Genomic DNA, 14916 nt, shown 5'->3' on the forward strand with positions numbered 1-14916 from the left:
AATTGACTCAGACTTAGAAGGTAAACCAGTAGACTTGAAATATTATCGAAGTGTGATAGGAAGTCTACTGTATCTAACTGCGAGCTGACCAGACATTATTTTCACAGTAGGTATGTGTGCACGATACTAATCTTGTGCAAAAGAGTCTCACTTAACCCTTGTCAAAAGAATCCTTAGGTATATTAAGGGAACCCTAAATGTAGGACTATGGTACCCTAGATCTGGCACCCTTGACCTAACCGGCTACTCTGACTCAGATTATGACGGGTGCAAGCTAGATAGAAAAAGCACAAGTGGTAGATGTCAATTTCTAGGACAATGCCTAGTAAGTTGGTCAAGTAGAAAGCAACACTGTGTTGCTTTATCTACCACTGAAGCTGTATATATAACCTTAGGTGAATGCGCATCTCAGTTGCTATGGATGATGCATACCCTTAAAGACTATCAACTGGAATATCAGAAAACAAAAATCTCAATTGATAATATAAGTTCAATAAATCTAACAAAAAAACCCAATTCATCACTCAAGGACTAAACATATAGAAGTGAAGCACCATTTTGTAAGGGATCACATAGCTAAGGGTGATATTGTACTCAACTATGTTGAGTCAAAATCAAATCTAGTTGACATCTTCACAAAGCCCTTACCTGAACTTGAGTTCAGCTCACTTAGAAGGTAAATAGGGATGTGCTTAGTAGAATAGGACTTATCTTTCCTTGAAAATTTTGTCTTTAAATTAGTTTGGCTTTAAAATCTTAGGAAAAATGATTTTCAAAGTTTCAAATTTTGTTAGTTTTTTAAAATCTGGTTAGCATAGGATTTTCCCCCTAGAAATCTTGTACCCCTAGTTTCAACCAGAGCATCTCACAAGCACACTAGGACTACCTTGCTTGTGTTTGAAAATACTTAGAACGGTGTGAGGTGTATAGGGTACTGCCTGGACTTAAGAATGCTTATGTCAGTGCATCGACATAAGTCTGGGCGTTAAATACCAAAAATACATCAATCAAGTTAAGTAATCCTGCCCTAGTCAAATCTAACTGGATCTATTGACTTAACTTGACTAACCAAGTGAAGGCTGTTGTCCTCTAGATGGTTAGACATGTGGCCAAGAACTTAAGTGCTTGATTTTAAATTTTCTTATGCTTAGACATTAGGGCTCTTATACCTTACTAAAAGAAATTAATTTGCAAACTCTTTAACTCAGCTCATGCTTGGACATTAAGGTTTTAAACTTATCCTCCTTTGCCCTTAAGTATCTTTAAACACTTTATTCCGTTAAATATTTTCTCTCTTTCCAAATTATTGTTCAAAAAGCTTTTTCAAAATTAAGAAAATATATACCAAACAAAACCTTTCAAATTTATTTTAAAAATTTAGTTAAGTAATTTTTCTAACAGATTTTCAAAATTTAGATAAGTAATTTTTCTAACAGGTTTTCAAAATTTAGCTAAGTATTTTTTTCTAACATATTTTCTAACTTTAGCTAAGACTTTCAAAGTATTTCAACTTACCTGAAGTATGCTTCAATAAGTTTTTCAAATTTTACAACATATTTTTCAAAGAGCTCAACTCAGTTTCAAAAATTAGCTAACATTATCCTTCAAAATCAACGTGTTATTAGCTTTTTAAACTCAGTTGAAGAAATATATCTCTTTATACCCTTTTTCACTTAGCTAAGAGTTCTACAATAAATTTCAACAAGCTAAGTGTTATCAAAGTATCGTTATCCCTCTTTAAAGCCTAATGTTTATATAATTCTCTATTTTTTAACTATAAAATCTGTTTGAAAAGTTGGAATTATTCAAACTTGCTCATTTTTGATAAATGGCAAAGGGGGAGAATCGGGAAATTCAAAGTAGGAAAATTCAACTCTATAAAAAGAGCCTTTATTAAGGGGGAGCCTTACAAAGTTTAAGTCAGTTTTAGCTTAACTATGCTTGCATTCCGTTTAACTTACTTAAACTTTGAAAAATATTTATCTATTTTACTTAACTCTGAATTTCAGTTGCCATAATAAAAAAGGGAGGATTGTTGGTGCGGGAAGTATCCGACGATCGAACCATTGTTTTGATAATGGCAAATGAATTCAAAGTTAAGGTTATGTTGTTATCTAACAAGGTTCATGGAGCTTGCAGGAAAGTCCTAAGTGGTACTTAGGCAAAAGTCCTAGCTGCGGTTAGGCAGGTGGAAAACCCTAGGGGGTGGTAACCCTAGGTCATAGGGGGCGGTAACCCTATGCGGAAAGTCTTGGCGGGTCGAGGGCTTCAGGCAAAAGTCTTAGGGGTGGTAACCCTAGGTGGAAAGTCCTGGTGTCGCGAACCAGGTGGAAGATTGGACGAGCCGGGAAGCGGGAGTCCAGTAGAAAGTCCGGAAGCATCGAGTGCCGAGCAAAAGTCCAGTCGATCTGGAGGATCGAGCTGACATTAGGTAACTCTCCTGAGAGGAGTAGGTGAGGACGCATTCCCCACAAGGGGAACAGTAGGTGTCGGGTCAACCTAGGATTTTCCGGTCGGAAATCTAAAGTCAGACCCGGACAGTCTGGAGACTGTCAAGTTTATTTCTATATATTATCGTTTGTGTTCTAACTCTGTTTTGCAGGAAACTAATATTTTTATACAGGGTTAGGACTGACCGGGATCAGTCGACCGAACCCCTAAGCTAGTAGATCAGATTTTCAGAGGTTGGACCTAGCTCGACCAGGGGATCGGTCGACCGGACCTAGGGATCGGTCGATTAAACCCAGGATGGACGTCGACTAGATCATGCCGGGTGGACTGAGTCAGAGCAGCTGTTCGGTCGACCGAACCTGATTATCGGTCGACTGAACCTCGGATAAAAGTTGACCAGATCGAGGCGGAGTGAGAGGATCAGATGAGGTGGAGGTCATCTGATCGGTTGACTGAACTGGTGATCGGTTGACCGATCCGCCTCAGGTCTAACTTGATCTCGAGCCTTAGGGATCTGGATCAGTTTTTTCAGAGCTATAAAAAGGTGCCTCGCGGTGTAGCTTCAAACAATCTCAAACATAACAACCTGTGCTCTTCCGTGTGCTGCACAAACGCTCCAACAACGCTCTGCTACTCCAACAAATTAAAGCTCCAAAGTTCTTTATTCTCATTTCGTTGGTATAGTTTTTTTTATTGCACTTAACTGTAATTCAAATTGTAATAATCTTTTTCGATATTATAGTTGTTGCCCACCGAAAGCGATCAACGATCACGAGCCTTGGAGTAGGAGTCACCCTAGGCTCTGAACCAAGTAAATTCTTCGTGTCCTCTGTCTTCTGTGTGTTTATGCTTATTCCTTCTATCTTTCCACTGCCTTAACTCAATACATTTTTTTACGATTCCGAAATGTGTGAAATAGGCACGAGTGCTATTCACCCCCCTCTAGCGCTTTTCATCCAACAGTACACATCATTGCATACATTAGGCTTCCCACAGCCGAAGCATAAGGAACTGCCTTCATGCCCTCTATCTCCTTTGATATCTTCGGAGACATCTCTTTAGATAAAGCTACTCCATGCCTAAAAGGTAAGAAACCTTTCTTGGAGTTTTGCATGCTAAAACGAGCAAGGATTGTATCTATATATGAAGCTTGAGATATGCACAACATCCTTTTCTTGCGATCCCTTATGACTTCGATCCCAAGAATGTGTGCATATTCTCCTAAGTCCTTCATATCGAATTGTTTGGACAACCATACCCTTACGCCCGATAACACTTTGACATTGTTGCCAATTAACAAAATATCATCTACGTATAGTACAAGAAATACCACCACGTTTCCGTTACACATCTTGTATACACAAGGCTCATCTGGACACTGAATAAATCCATATAACTGGATTATTTCATTAAACCGGATGATCCAAGACCTTGAAGCTTGCTTTAGTCCATAAATGGACCGATTCAGCTTGCATACTAGATGCTCTTTGCCTTTTTCAATGAACCCTTCTGGTTGCTTCATATGGATGTTTTCTTCAAGACTTCCGTTAAGGAAAGTTGTCTTGACATTCATTTGCCAAATCTCATAATCCATATGAGCAGCAATGGATAAGAGTATCTGGATAGACTTAAGCATGACTACCGGTGAAAAGGTCTCCTCATAATCGATTACCTCTTTCTGAGTGTATCCTTTCACGACAGGCCTTGTTTTGAAGGTGTAATGACCCAAAATTCCTCATTACGAGTCCTAATAGTGGTTAAAAATATTTAGAAATACTTTAGAAATATTTTAGAGATTTTTAGAAATTTTTAGAGTATTTTTATGTAATTTTTGGAGGTCTTTTGGTATTTTTACTAAACGAAAGAAGTTTCGACAAAAAAAATATCCAAGCCGAAATTCGAACCCGAGACCTCCGGCCGAACCAAGCTTTAAGCGAGTCGGCTGACCAAGTGTGCAAGCAGTCGTTGCTGATTAAAAGAAGCATGAAACGTATTTAAGTAGTAGAAGTTGATAACAGGAAATAATAGGAAGAAAAAGGTTGCAGCCGAAATTTGAACCGACGAGCCAAACCTTAAGCAACGCGCGGCTGACCGGCTGAGGAATCGAACCCGTAACTTCTGATTTAGCAAAAGCATGGCTGACCAAGTGTTCGAACGAGTAATGCTGAATAAAAGCAGGAACAAATTTATTTAAGAAGTAGTTAATAAATAGGAAATAAATAGGAGAAAAAGGGTTCGGCTAAGGAATCGAACCCGCAACCTCTGATTTAGCAAAAGCACAGTTGACCAAGTGTTCCAGCGAGCGATGCTGATTAAAAGAAGGAACAAAATTTATTTAAGCAGTAATTAATAAATAGGAAATAAATAGGAGAAAAAGGGTTCGGCTGAGGAATCGAACCCGTGACCTCTGATCCGGTCAAAGATTTGGCTAACTAAGAATCCAAGCAGGGGTTTGTTTAGGAAAAAAAAAATTTATTTAAGGAGTTAACAGAAATACTAGGTTATAAAAGGGATAAGTTAGGAGAGGGTTTTATTCCCGTGACCTAAACCATTCTCTCCTTCTCTTCTGCGTGCGATGGCGGAGCTCGGGCAGAAAACAAAAGGGAGTTAGGGCATCATTTCCGGCGGCCGACCAAGGTCCTAGAAGCCCTTCTTGTTCGGTTGTGAGTCCAAGAAGCAAGGTAAGTGCTACTCACCTACGGTAAGTGCTGTAAAGGATTGTGATTGCTTGGGAATTTAGAGTAGATCCAAGATTTGTTTTTCTTTGTAATTAGAAATTCAGATTTTTATGCAGATTTTAATTAAGCTTATAGTGCAGATTTTAATTAAGTTTATAGTGCAGACTTTTAATTAAGCTTATAGTGTAAATTTTAATTAAGCTTGTAATACAGATTTTTATGTAAGCTTATAGTGCAGATTTTAATTAAGCTTGTAGTGCAGATTTTAATTAAGCTTGTAGTGCAGATTTTAATTAAGCTTATAGTGCAGATTTTTGGTGGAACTTATAGTGCAGATTTTAATTAAGCCTATAGTGAAGATTTTTATGTAGGCTTATAGTGCAGATTTTAATTATGCTTATAATGCAGATTTTTATGTAAGCTTATAATGCAGATTTTAATTAATCTTATAGTGTAGATTTTAATTAAGCTTATAGTGCAGACTTTTCATTAAGCTTATAGTGCTGAATTTAATTAAGCTTATAATACAGATATTTATGTAAGCTTATTGTGCAGATTTTAATTAAGAGCTTATGGTGTATATTTCTTTAAAGTTTATAGTGCAGATTTTTGGTGGAACTTATAGTGCAGATTTTTGGTGGAATTTATAGTGCAGATTTTTGGTGGAACTTGTAGTGCAGATTTTTGGTGGAACTTATAGTGCAGTTTTTAAAGAAAAAGATTATAGTGCAGTTTGGTTAAGTATTATAGTGCAGAATTTATGTTTGCATAGTATGCAGAAATAGTGTAGCATAGAATGCAGAATCTTGATTAGTATAGTATGCAGAATTTTGATTAGCATAGTATGCAGATTTTTGTTTATGCATTTCAAAATTAGAATTTGTTTAAACATTTCAGTTTTTAAAGAAGCATTCTTTTATTAGAGGTATTAACAAGTATAAGTGTAACACCCCAAATTTCATGATTTGGAGTCCTAAAAGTTCTTATAAAAATCTAGAAATGCTATAGAAATATTCTAGAGATTTTTAGAAATTTTTAGAGTATTTTTATGGAATTTTTGGAGGTCGTTTGGTATTTTTACTAAGCGAAGTAAGTTTCGACAAAAATATATATGTTGAAGCCGGGTTTTGAACCCAAGAGCTCGGACCCGAACAAGGTTGTAACCGGACACAGCCGACCAGACGAGCTACGCTCGTTTTGTTAAACTTATATGGAGCGAATTGTATATATGCAGTAGATGGAATGTTTAAAATAAATCGGAGAAAAAGGGGTGTGGCCAAGAATCGAAGCCCAAACCTATGACTTCAAGCAAAGCCCAACAGACCAACTGGGATAGCGATCGTTGCTAATTAAATAGGCAGCGACAAATATTTAAGGTATAATTGATAACAGAAATAACCCTAGGTTATAAAAAGGGATAAGTTAAGAGAGAAATTAAGTTTTTTCTCAAAATTCCTCTTCTCCCTCACGAACGGCGTCGGCGCCGATTCTGCCCGAGCGAAGGAAAACGAAGCTAGGGCTTCGTCTCCGGCGGCCGATGAGCACTTCTCTCCGTCGATTCTTCACAGATTCGAGGTCTCCTCGTCGAAGAGAGCTCGTGGGCACGAGGAAGGGTTGAAATTTGAAGTTTCTCCGCGAACCCTAGAGGTTTCCTCTTTCGGTTTGAATTCAAGAATCATTGTGAGTTGCTTCTCACCTGCAGTAGGAGTTGTTCCGAGCTTCGATTTGTTTTCATGGCTTTCGGATTTTACGTTGTAGAGTTTAGATCTTGTTGCTTTAGAAGCTTGCTGCCGTGTATGGAGATTTCGGATTCTTGATTTCTTCAAGATAACTTATAGTTTTGGGGACAGGTTCAGGTTTTCTTTGAAGATGTGTTCCCTTTCTGCTTTGTTGTTTCTTGTGAGCAAATTTTGGATCGGATTCAAGGTTGTTTATGTTCCTTAGTAGACTTATTCTTTTGTAGCTTAATTAGACATGCCAATTTGATTTCCTTTATAGCTTACTGGACCAGCATGTGTTTATTAGGCATTTTAGCTTCAGTTTTGATGTATATACAAATATATGCACATTGAGTATTATGAGTTAGTTTAATTTGTTGGTTCCTTTAGTTTTCTGCCGTGAGTCTTAAAGGAAGAATATGCATGATTAAGTTTGGTTTTTGGATGCCCTAACTAATGTTTCGAGCATGAACAGTTTTAAGCTTAAGGTTGAGTTTTAGTTCCTTCCTTTGTATTCGGATTTTTCCTATGGCTTCCAGATCATGCTTTATAGAATAGGGTAGCTAGGGACCTATTTGCTTGATGCTTATGTTCTGTTATAGCATGCTTAAAGGTATTTATTTGCTTGATGCTTGTGTTCTGTTATAGCATGCATGTCCTGAATTTAGTCTTGTACATGTGCAGATTGATATTTCATTTATATCATTGAAACAAGCATTATAAAGGTTTTAATTCCAGCATGTATTAGTTTTGTTTTGTGCTATTTGCTGGATATGAATAAGCATGCTTTTATTAGCAAATGCAGAACTTAGTTGAGTTCCTTTCATTGCTGTTTAGTATTTCCTGATGAAGCATGATATACTGTTAATTCCATGCAGCAATGATTCCTTTATTTTCTAGATTCTATTGCATGTCTAGTAGTTGAATTGGTTTTACTTTCATAGCATGCTTAAGTTGTTCTAGTTTCCTATTTGCTATTGGAATAACATGAGCAGTTCTATTTTTATAGCATGCAGATTTTTATAAGTAAAGTATGCAGATTTTGATAGGCTTAATATGCAGATTTTTGTTAAGCTTTGTATACAGATTTTCAGTACGTAGGGTGTGTTCTAGTGCACACCAAGTGCTTGATAAAATGCTTAGCTCAATATAATGCTACAGTAGGCATTTTAATAGCTCAGTTAATGCAATAGAAGCATTTAAAATAACTTATTTAGTCTTGCTTCAGCTTATATGGGACTACGGTCCAATGGGTGGGCTCCCACAGTCGCCTCTAGGTTTAGATAACCTAGTTCTGGGTTCAGATAACCTAGTAAAAGCAAGATAAGAAAATTAGCTATGAAATCAGTATTTTATTTTCAGCAATGGCACTGTACTGGATTAGATATCCATTGGGTTGGGCTCCCACAGTCGTCCCTAGGTTTAGATAACCTAGTAAACCCTACTAGACTCGGAACTTGCAATCTCGGGTTTAGTTAGGGATGCGCGCAAGGCAAGCCCATCAGCAGCATGATTATTATTTTGATCTATTATGTAAATAGTTTTCAAAACTTCACAAATTAGTTATGTGAATACAAGTTAGACTCAGTTTAGCATTAATTAGTTCAACTATGTATTAGTTCGGTTTCTGTTGATACACATGATAGTTCCATGATTAGCTATACATGTTTATTAATTCAGTTAGTATGATTCCTTTATTGCTATTTATGAGCATGATTAGCTATACATGTTTAGTATTTCAGTTAGCATGATTTCTTTGCTATTTATGAGCATGATTAGCTATACATGTTTAGTATTTCAGTTAGTTAGATTTCTTTGCTATTTATGAGCATGATTAGCTTTACATGTTAGCTTTTCAGTTAGTTCCTTTGCTATTTATGAGCATGAGTAGCTTTACATGTTAGCATTCAGTTTTAGCATGTTTTTATTCATATACATGCATATCGAGTTTTTGTGAGTAGATAGCGCTCACTAAGCTTTATGCTTATAGACTGCATTTCCTCCTACTGCAGATAAAGGAAAAAGCTAAAGTATAAGGAAGAAGGCGACAAGGAGGTGCTGTGACGGTGTGTGATGTGTGGACTATGGAGAGATCCAGAATTAGCTGGCAAAATTGTCAAGACTTTTCTTTTAGTTCTCTTTTAATGTTATATTGAAATTGAGTTTATTTCCGCATTTGTAGTTTGATACCTCCTATTGTTGGAGTGATATGGTTGTTTGCCATTGCTAGAGTAGTTTCATATTTTTATTGTGCTATTATACTGCGTGGTTGTGAAATTATATGTTCCAGCCGCCTGTGGCTGAGTATACATGTTATGTATCCCAGTTTGGGGTCACCGGTACAGGGGAGACTCTGCCGAAATTTTTCGGTAGAGTTTCTATGTGATTTTTAATCATACCGGTTAAGTAGAGTTAGTAGTCAAGTAGCGGTCATCCTTAGAGTGTAGTAGTAGTAAGAAGGGTGGTCGTTACAATAAGAAAGATAAAGAAAAGAATGAAAAAGGCCAAGGCCTTAAGTAGATCCAAAAGTCAAGACTTTAGGGATTTTGACACACAAGGTGCTTGTTAAAATGCCAAGGCATTTAAAGAAGAAGTAATTCAGATAAATCAGCTTATAAATCAGTATTTTACTTTTATCAGTGGCACTGTGCTAGACTCTCAGTTATCCTTGGGTTGGGCTCCCATAGTCGTCCCTAGGTTTAGATAACCTAGTATGTTGGACTCTCAATTGTCCTTGGATTTGGCTCCCATAGTCGTCCCTAGGTTTAGATAACCTAGTAAACCCTACTAGATTCGGGACTAGCTACCTCGGGTCTAGTTAGGGATGCGCGCATAGCAAGTATAGTTGCCGGGCCCATCAACAGGATGATTATTATTTTTATCTATTATGAAAATAGTTTTCAAAACTTCACAAATAAGTTACGTGAATACAGTTCAGATTCAGCATTAGCCTAGTATCAGTTTAGCTTAGTTTATGTATCAGTTCAGTTAAACTTATTATTCTGAAGTATAAAAGGATAAGTTTTGAACAAGTGAAATAAGCTTTACATGTTTAACATTTCAGCATGTCTTGTTCTTTTGCTTTTAGATGAGCATGTGTAGTATTTCCTTTAAAGTATTCAGTTTTAGATTTATTTTATTCACATGCATATTCGAGTTTTGTGAGTTAGATAGCGCTTACTAAGCAATTTTGCATATAGTTGCATTTCCTCTTACTGCAGATAAAGGAAAGGAAAAGTTATAGCAAAGGAAGGCGACAAGGAGGTGCGGATGGATGTGTGATGCCTGGACTATAGAAGTCTTGGGACCTAGCATAAGAATTTATTAAGATTGCCATTTATTAAGAATGTATTAGATGAGTCATTTAGTCTTCCGCTGCTAGTTAATTGTATGTTTTGAGTTCACCGAGAGTTTTAGGAATTTCTATCAACATGTGAACAAGGATAGTTAAGTAAAGTCAGTAGTCCAGTAGCGCTCCGCCCTCACGGACTAGTAGCGAGGAGGGTGGGGTGTTACAAGTTGGTATCAGAGCAGTTCCTATTCTCTAACATCACACATCAGCACCAACCTTGCCGTGTTCAAGTAAGAAAGTATTTAATCTTTTTTTTAGTATGCTTTCTTTATTCTTTACAGTAAAAAGAAATCCTTAGAAGTATTAGATTATATGTACAGAATAGGGAGATGTTTAGAAGTGCTTATAAAGTTAAGAATTCTGCTTAGTTTCTTTCTACATAACTAGATGTTAAGAAGAGGACATCCTCGTACCGCTTGTACTGAGGACCGAGTACAGGAGAACAAAAAGGACAGAGAAGTTATGGGTGATAGTGGATAAGAAAGTTAAGAGACTAAGGAATAAAGAAGTAGCACTAGTGAAGGTCATCTGGCAGAACCAGAAGCACGAGGAAGTTACTTGGGAGCGTGAGGACAGTATGAGATGAAAATATCCGAAATTATTCTAAGTTTGAGGATGAACTTTTTATAAGATATGGGGAATTGTAACGACCCAAAATTCCTCATTACGACTCCTAATAGTGGTTAAAAATATTTAGAAATACTTTAGAAATATTATAGAGATTTTTTAGAAATTTTTAGAGTATTTTTATACAATTTTTGGAGGTCATTTGGTATTTTTACTAAACGAAAGAAGTTTCGACAAAAAAATGTCCAAGCCGAAATTCGAACTCGAGACCTCCGACCGAACCAAGCTTTAAGAGAGTCGGCTGACCAAGTGTGCAAGCAGTCGTTACTGATTAAAAGAAGCATGAAATGTATTTAAGTAGTAGAAGTTGATAACAAGAAATAATAGGAAGAAAAAGGCTGCAGTTGAGAGTTGAACCGATGAGCCAAACCTTAAGCAACGCGCGGCTGACCAAGTGTCCCAGCGAAGGTTGCTGATTAAAAAGGGTAATGAAATTTATTTAAGTAATAGTTAATAGGAAACGAAAAATAAATGGGAATAAAAGGGGCGGCTGAGGAATCAAACCCGCAACCTCTGATTTAGCAAAAGCACGGCTGACCAAGTGTTCCAACGAGTAATACTGAATAAAAGAAGGAACAAATTTATTTAACCAGTAGTTAATAAATAGGAAATAAATAGGAGAAAAAGGGTTCGGATAAGGAATCGAACCCGCAACCTCTGATTTAGCAAAAGCATAGCTGACCAAGTGTTCCAGCGAGTGATGCTGATTAAAAGAAGGAACGAAATTTATTTAAGCAGTAATTAATAAATAGGAGAAAAGGGGTTCGGCTGAGGAATTGAACCCGTGACCTCTGACCCGATCAAAGATTTGGCTAACCAAGAATCCAAGCAGCGGTTCTGTTTAGGAAAAAAAAATTTATTTAAGGAGTTAACAGAAATACTAGGTTATAAAAGGGATAAGTTAGGAGAGGGTTTTATTCCCGTGACCTAAATCATTCTCTCCTTCTCTTCTGCGTGCGACGGCGGAGCTCGGGCAGAAAACGAAAGGGAGTTAGGGCATCATCTCTGGCGGTCGGCCAAGGTCCTAGAAGCCCTTCTTGTTCGGTTGTGAGTCCAAGAAGCAAGTTAAGTGCTACTCACCTGCGGTAAGGGTAGTTTCGAGCTTTGATTTAGTGTTTCGTTTAGTTTTCAGAATATGCTGTAAAGGATTGTGATTGCTTGGGAATTTAGAGTAGATCCAAGATTTGTTTTTCCTTGTAATTAGAAATTCAAATTTTTATGCAGATTTTAATTAAGCTTATAGTGCAGATTTTAATTAAGCTTATAGTGCAGACTTTTAATTAAGCTTATAGTACAAATTTTAATTAAGCTTACAATACCGTTTTTATGTAAGCTTATAGTGCAGATTTTAATTAAGCTTGTAGTGCAGATTTTAATTAAGCTTATAATGCAGATTTTTGATGGAACTTATAGTGCAGATTTTAATTAAGCCTATAGTGCAGATTTTTATGTAGGCTTATAGTGCAGATTTTAATTATGCTTATAATGCAGATTTTTATGTAAGCTTATAGTTCAGATTTTAATTAAGCTTATAGTGCTGATTTTAATTAAGCTTATAGTGCAGAGTTTTAATTAAGCTTATAGTGCAGATTTTAATTAAGCTTATAATACAGATTTTTATGTAAGCTTATAGTGCAAATTTTAATTAAGAGCTTATGGTGCAGATTTCTTTAAAGTTTATAGTGCAGATTTTTGGTAGAACTTTTAGTGCAGATTTTTGGTGGAATTTATAGTGCCGATTTTTGGTGGAACTTGTAGTGCAGATTTTTGGTGGAACTCATAGTGCAGTTTTTAAATAAAAAGATTATAGTACAGTTTGGTTAAGTATTATAGTGCAGAATTTATGTTTGCATAGTATGCAGAAATAGTGTAGAATAGAATGCAGAATCTTGATTAGTATAGTATGCAGAATTTTGATTAGCATAGTATGTAGATTTTTGTTTATGCATTTCAAAATTAGAATTTGTTTAAACATTTCAGTTTTTAAAGAAGCATTCTTTTATTAGAGGTATTAACAAGTATAAGAAAGATATAGAAAAGAAAGAAAAAGGCCAAGGCCTTAAGTACATCCCAAAGTCAAGACTTTAGGGATTTTGGCACACAAGGTGCTCGTTAAAATGCCAAGGCATTTAAAGAAAAAGTAATTAAGATAAATTAGCTTATAAATTAGTATTTTACATTTATCAGTGGCACTGTGCTGGACTCTCAGTTGCCCTTGGGTTGGGCTCCCATAGTCATCCCTAAGGTTAGATAACCTAGTATGCTGGACTCTCAGTTGTCCTTGGGTTGGGCTCCCATTGTCATCCCTAGGTTTAGATAACCTAGTAAACCCTACTAGATTCGGGACTAGCTACCTCGGGTCTAGTTAGGGATGCGCGCATAGCAAGTACAGTTGCCGGGCCCATCAGTAGCATGATTATTATTTTTATCTATTATGACAATAGGTTGTTTAGGAAAGGTTCGACAGTGTACAAAATTTTTGTACAGTGGAACCGGTATGATCTTCCTAGGACCAACCAACACGGTAGATAACACCGCTAAACATGCTTCAACAACTAATGAATAAGTGTAACGACCCACCTTCTGGGCACTGGCTGTAAGGCCGGTCGCTACAATTTATGCTAAACTATACTGTGCGGAAAGCTGGGCTAATTAAAATTTTACTTTACTAAGGACGGATACAACTGATAAGAAAGCTCTAAAGACCTTCTTTGCTGGTGTACACATGCTAAGGAGGGGAAACTGAACATCCCAACTGAGCTAGGGACTAGAAACTAAACTTCCCAACTACCTACAGACCTGCCGATCGATCCACAGATCGATCGGAGCTGCGGTCGTTCTGTTCCCAACTGGATCGGTCGGCAGACCGATCCAGGTGTGTTTGGATCAGTCGGCAGACCGATCCAGGTATGTCTGGATCGGTCGGCTGACCGATCCAGGCACCTGAAACTCTCCTGGAATGCTACTGTATTGTGCTGGGTCGGTCGGCCGACCGATCCAGGAGGATACAGTAGCATACTGTATCTGTCTGGATCGGTCGGCTGACCAATCCAGTGGCACTGCTCAGGCCCTGATCGGTCTGGAGACCGATCAGAGTTCTGATTTCGCCTAGGAATCTGATTTCAGCACTTTGGCGTGCCAAAACCTCACACAACAACTCTTAACCAATGCAAATCACACTAATATAAAACTACTAACATTCTAAACCTGGCATACTACATAGTGCATGGTTTACTATCTCATAACACTTAACAATCAAAACTGAATAATGAAAACTAAAAACGCAAAGTGCTAATACTGAAGTAAAACTGTTTAGATCCCAAAGATCTTTATTCCAACTCCTGCCCACACACATCTTGATAGCACTGCCCTCCAGCCTCCGCTACTGATCCACTTTTCCTTTACCTTTATCTGCAGTATAAGAAAAGTAGTATCTATAAGCTAAAAAGCTTAGTAAGAAACCATCTACCTCACAAAACATGCAACGATGCAAATATGATTTTAAATCATGCTGTTTAAAACATATGCTGGATATACTGAATAAACTAAGCATGGCATGGCATATAAGCATACAATCATGACATATCTAAAGCTGAACATAAAGTCATCATGCATATTCACAGGGAAAAACTAAGCTGATACTAAGAACTGAGCTACGCTAATACTGAGCTACTGCTAGAACTGTACTGAATTCACGAACTAATTTGTGAAAGGTTGAAAACCGTATACATATAATAAGTGAAAATACTAAACATGCTGCTGAGGGGCCCGGCAACTGTACGTGCTATGCGCGCATCTCTAACTAGACCCGGGGTTGCAAGTCCCGAATTTAGTAGAGCTACTAGGTTATCTAAACCTAGGGACCGACTATGGGAGCCCAGCCCAATGGATATCTAATCCAGTACAGTGCCAACTGAAAAGTAAAATACTGAGTATAGCTAAACAGTTCTAAATTGCTCTTTCTAGGTTATCTGAACCTAGAGCTAGGTTGTCTGAACCTAGAGGCGACTGTGGGAGCCCACCCATTGGACCGTAGTCTCATATAAGCTAGAATAAACTGATTTATTAATTTAGATGCTTCTAATGCATT

Source organism: Zingiber officinale, chromosome 4A (genome assembly GCF_018446385.1).
Source record: "Zingiber officinale cultivar Zhangliang chromosome 4A, Zo_v1.1, whole genome shotgun sequence".
NCBI lineage: Eukaryota > Viridiplantae > Streptophyta > Magnoliopsida > Zingiberales > Zingiberaceae > Zingiber > Zingiber officinale.